This window comes from Thermobia domestica, chromosome 8, assembly GCF_964235325.1.
Source record: "Thermobia domestica chromosome 8, izTheDome1.hap1.1, whole genome shotgun sequence".
Classification (NCBI taxonomy): domain Eukaryota; kingdom Metazoa; phylum Arthropoda; class Insecta; order Zygentoma; family Lepismatidae; genus Thermobia; species Thermobia domestica.
In genome coordinates, this window is record NC_137461.1 from 230,637,160 (window position 1) to 230,643,197 (window position 6,038).

Consider the following 6,038-nt stretch of genomic DNA (forward strand, 5'->3'; position numbering starts at 1 on the left):
TTTTAAAAATAATTTGTGGAATGGCAATTGAAAACAAAGACCAAAGCTATGTATCCAAGTTTTCCCTCTCCCCTTTGTATCGCGATCGACCTCCTGACAGAGTACTGCAGTTTAGCTACAGTGACTGAATGAAAAGGTTGTGTATTATTGCATTCGTATCTTTCTAGTTTTGCTTAGAATTTTAGAGATGGCAGGAATTTTTCCATTCGATATTTTAACCCTTATTGAACTTGTGGAATGTAGACCTAGCATATAGGATAAGATAACAGACTTTTCAAGGAAAGTTTGGAAAACAAAAAAACATGGCAAAAAGTTTATGCAAGCCTTGCCCAGGATTTTGAGTTCATGGACAAAAAGAAACGAGAAACGACAGGTATGTATGCAACAGCGCAAATCTGTCTTCAACTTTGGAGGGGGGGGGCGGGTAAGATCGTTCCCATATTATATATATAGCGATGTTCAAACTATTTCTGTAGTCGAGAAACAATGCTGTGGAGGATGAGGGGAGCAGTGTTGTCTTCAACATTGGGAAGCGGACAGATTTGAGGCGTATTCTGAGTGGACATTAATTTCATCTCACTTTCTTTTCTGGCGATCGAACACAATCAAATTTCTCTCCCAAAAAACACATTTCAAATCGGATTATTTGGGGGGACAATCTCCCCAGTTCCAAGATTAGAGGGGACATGTCCCCTTCATCCCCCCGGGATTTGCTTCAGTGTATGTATGGAGCAATGTAAAACAGAATTACTAATTCGAATCTCATCATTTAATCTACTATGACATTAATGTTAATTGCATGGAAAACAAAATAATATACATGCATACAATATTTAACAGTGTTCCAACAAAAATTAAAACTAATACACTTTGCAATGTATAGCAGCATCAATTCTCATTGAAACGAAAATAATATGTTTACAACATCTATTTAAAACGGCACTGTTAAATCTAAACATGTTTAGGCATAGGGCTACTTTTTCTAAGTTTTGCATCGTCCTCCACAGCTCTTCAGAACAGTTTTTGTAGTCCTTTTTTTTAAAATAATTTTCCCAATTATTATTTTTTATTTGTTTTCATATATAGAGAAGATTTCTTTGTGTGTGTGTCGCTGACTTCGCTCATCACCGGCAACGATATTGTCAGGGCTTCCACCGATATTGTCGGCGACGTGTGCAAAGTACGCCGACACCGACACCGATATTATCGGGGCTTCCACCGATATCGTTGCCGTGTGCAAACGCACTTAAAGTTCAAAGTTCATAAGTTATGAAATATCTTTGCTTATAGACAAGTCACTCTGACTCTCTGCGCTTATCGGTTGCATAACAAGCAGGATATGTATATGAAATAAGAAGAGAAGACTGAATGGAGAGCTGTTTTGGAGAACAGTTACCGAACCACTTAACCTATCAACCAGAGGCTAAGAAAAAGATTACCTATAGTGTTATAGATTAACTAAGACCTTATTTAGCTCTCTGCGTTAAGTAGGTCAGGCTGTAGAAATGGTTGTACTTGTATGACTGATAACTATAAGAAAAAAAAATGACTTGGATCGATGTTGTTCTCGCCACCTTGCTCAATCCTTTGGCCCTATCTATCACTATGGCATTTTCAAAGGATGTATTTAGTGTATTTAAGATTGAAATTTTGAATTTTAACATTGTAAATCGGTCGCGAACCACAGCCTACTGGCTGCTGTGATTGTCAGGGCCATAACCAAGAAGAGACTAATCGCCCTCAGTCTGTAATTTGTCCGTCCTGCAGCTTACAAACTCTCTCCCAAATTTTGTTTAGTGGTTATTCTTTTACACGGAGAATGAATTTAGCTTTCTTTTGTTGGATCATAATTGCATTAAAATAGAAAAAGTTTAATTTTGGTTTCGTTGGCGCATAACCGTTTTAGAATTAATAGGTTGAGTGACCCAGCAGCCTAAGTGCCAACAGCAATAATGTCGAAATTAGTATCCGTATTAATATTAATATCGTCCTTATTGCTTTTTGTACTTAGGATACTGTGTCACTCAACTATTCAATTATATAAAATAACAGCTATGTCCCAATGAACAATAATTAATGACTTGAAGTGTTAGTAGCTAAGTATAAGGAATGGACAAATGAACAATACAATAATACATACGAATACAAGCTGTTTTCATAAACTACCGCACCTAGAACTTTGAATTTTTAGATGTCTCGGAAACGCAGAAATAAACTTTGGTTATACCACTGTCATAAGTTCAAATCTAGTCTTTGTTGCAATCTTCAGACACAAAGCTTTCTTTTGCTCTAGATGCCAATTTCAAGACAAGTTTAAACCGAATTAAACATATGACACCTGCGGCAGCGTTATGATAGAATATTTTTTGTGTTTGTAACTTGGTCCGGTAGTTTTTTTTCAATTAAACGTTTAGTTTTTTTTATCAAAAGGGATTTAAAAGAGCCGCTTTGACCAAACAACAAATAGGCACCTTGGAGAACATTTGCGAGGCCAATTTATGGTTGAATTAAGTCCTGATACCAGTGCCGAAGATACTAGGTAGAGTCGTATACTATCGGTATACCCATCTAAAACTTTAGTCCAATAATTTCTTTCGATTCAAGGTTTAGGTTTCCCGTCAGGAGCGATTTTTAAAAAATCACAAACGACAGTCTTTCCGAGAGAAATAGCTAAAGTAGTAGTGGATTCGATTCCCGCTGCCAACCATTCTGACGGGGGTTTTCCTCAGTCCTACCATGGAAATGACGGGATAGTACCTACTAAACAGGCCCTGGGCGATACCTTTCCAAATCCATTTCATTATTATTGTTGTTAAATATGCAATATAAAATAGGCTCTGAGCTGTGTCTGGTAATTGTTAACTAAATAAAATAAGTATGCACCCTGGAAAAAAAGGAAAAGTAGATAAAGAAAAAATGTTCTCCTTAAAGTATCTACTAAAAGAAATAAAAGTTGCAAACTAAGTTTCATTAGTTTTATTAAAACCGAGGAAGCAAATAAGAAAACCCAGAAGTCTAGCTCTTCTAGTTAGATTACAATTTTCGTGGTCAGACATTTTTTCAGATGTTGAAAGGTGTTTAGAGTATACTGTAAGACAAAAGGATTTGAAAAGCATGATGTCTGGACTTATAAGCTGATGTACTATTCCAGCATTCACTTAATCTGTCAAAAGCTTGGAAAGACCAGCAAGAATGGCTGGCTATCGATCTTTTTTAGAGTAGAATTACTCCAACAGTTGTTTCCAGCGAAATTCAACCCTGGGGCAGTTCACAAAGATTATTTCAGTAATAATAATAATAAATCGTTCAAGAGGGTGTGAAAAAGCTTTTGTAGGTTATCTATCCTAAGAGAGATTTTTCTTCACTCGCACAAGGCAAATGTCGGAATAGTTCTTAACTTACAGGCCCCAAGTACTCCCCTATCTAATGCCTTTAACGAAGGACGTTATGCATCTGACATCATCATCAAGCCGGAGATGCCATAACCCTTATAATGTGAAATAAATATTTATTTTTCTTCACTATTTCTCGATGTATTTGTTTTCACATTTTCGTCAATGGAATTTACACAGTTATTGCCTCTTTTCTTTTTAACCAATTTGCTAACACCTTCTTGGACATCTTGCAAATCGCGAAGCAAGTCTTAATTCGTCAACCCACAAAGAAAGTTTAAATCTTTTGGGATTTCCACTTTTTGAGGTAAATTTCAGACTGTCACTGAAACAGTTACTGCTTCCTTACTAACGTAGGATTATGGTTCATACCTTGTTTTTCTCGGAATGGAGCATCATCCTTTCCAACGATACCACTCGCTTGTCCGTATTATACACCAGAAACGAGAAAACTGGGTAAAACCAGGAGCGTTTTAGATTTTTTTAAAACTTTTACGTTCATATATATATATATATATATATTCAAATAATTTAATGCGTCATTACTACTTGTCCTATCATCGTGGTTGAAATGCCATTTTCTTCAGTATTACGCACCCTTTGCAACGATACCATCAAGTGTCCGTATCGTACACCCGAACTGGGAAATTCGGGGAAAACCGGATTTTTTTTTAAATCAGCCCCTCGGAACATTTCCCCACTCTGGTCCGGCCTGGGTTCACGTAGGAATCTGAAAATCTCTTGGGAAATACGTTATTTACACAATGCGTGTGCAAAATACCAATCTGATATCTTGAAAACAAAGAACATTTTTTTTGAAAATCTGAACGTGATCCATTTATAGATTTACAGGGTGGCCCAAAAGTAGGTAGGTATACAACCCTGCATTGATTAAATATGACAGTTTATTAAGATAATGAGGTTATTTGCTTCGGTCTATTCCGACTTTAGCGTATAAGTGAAAAGAAATCATAAACAAACAATAAACTAGCCTAAGTTAAACCTGTATGGATAATAATAAGTAAATTATATAAAATGCAATAAGTCGATCAGTAAGCTAGTCTATATACCCACTTTTGGGCCACCCTATATATACGTATATTCTAAAAATTGCTACATTACTATGTAATCTAGGATTATGGTTCAAACGTCATTTTCTTCAGTATTACACATTCTTTCCAACGGTACCTTCCACATGTCCGTATCCACACATGAATCCGAAAATTCGGAAAAAAAGGATTTTTTTCTGAAAAATCACCCTCTTGGAATATTGCGGGCCCGGGTTCAGGCAGGGGGTCGACCCCCTGGAAATCTAGTTAATATTACCTTGATCTTGAAGTACTCAAGTATATATATTGAACTTAGAAGGAGTTTCCGGAGACAGGATCGTATGTTCGCTCCGTAGCACTTCACGATAATTCCTGTTTTCAAAGTTTCAAACGTTGAAAGAATCAAGCAAGTTATCCTTAATCGTTCCCATATAAAATGAAGAGCCACATCTTTTAATACTTCTGCAGTGGTTTCCTTTGTGAAGCAGAATAAAAGTGTTTTTCTGACTCATTTGTCTGACCTTTGCAGCAATCGGAAAAGTATGAGCATTTAACAGACATTGATGTTAAAAATAACCCAAGAATTCTGTTTGTGAAGGCAATAATGTCACCGACTCCTCTGCAACTGTTTTCCCTCTGGCTGTGGCATGGTGATCCTGAATGACCCCGCCTCCTTTTAAACCAAGAATCTTGATGGATTACAGAGAGGGGAAGGGGTCGAAAAGACAAAACTGCAAATGGAGCAGCAGGGACAATGATTCTAATGGAATCAAACATTGTCTTCCTTGTTCTTAGTAGCGTTCTCAGCAGCAAGAAATTGAGCTTTTTTTTCCCTTTGAGACCACGCGGTTTAAAAGTACAATGTTATTTTTAGCGGGGAGGATGGAGATTGACCCTTTTCAAGGAGAGAAAGGTTTAGTTTTGCATAGTTGGTTGTACGCAGTTATTGCAAATCCGTGTTTCTGTGTGTCATATAGGCGGTTTTCGTTTTCAAAATTTGAAAATTGCTCGGGAGTGTCGGAAAGTGATAAATGTTTGTGGTTTCCGATCTCTGGTCTCTTTCAGAATTAAGTGGGTGTTATCCCCTTAGTTTATAATTTATTTAATATCTCATGTGTAGGTGAGTGAATTAGAAAGAATTGCTTTTTAAAATTAATCATTCATAAGCATAAGCAAATGAAACTCGATGTTTTTCTAAAAGAGTAAGTGTCCTCAAAATTGAAATTGAAGTGATATTCTGTGTGTTGAAAGTCTGAGCGAAGAAAGAAAGAGTTACCGGAGGGCAATATGGTTAGCGTACCTTCTACCCAAATGTCCCATTGTGCGACTTTATTAGGTGAGAAGACGTCCTGTGACCCAAAGAACATTGGCAATTATGTAGACTTAAATTTGCAGTCAAGTTTGTCTGACACTGGTCGATATGAAATATTGATGTCGCCGTGGCACCCGACCGAAACATATGATTTTAAACAAAACGCTATGCCAGGAAAACGCCCCTTTTTGTAAGTGGCTTATTGAATTTCCGTGGCTAGCATATTCTAGAAAGTTGCGTGGGGGATTGTGCAAGCAGTGTGTTCTTTTTCGATCTCCGGTAAAA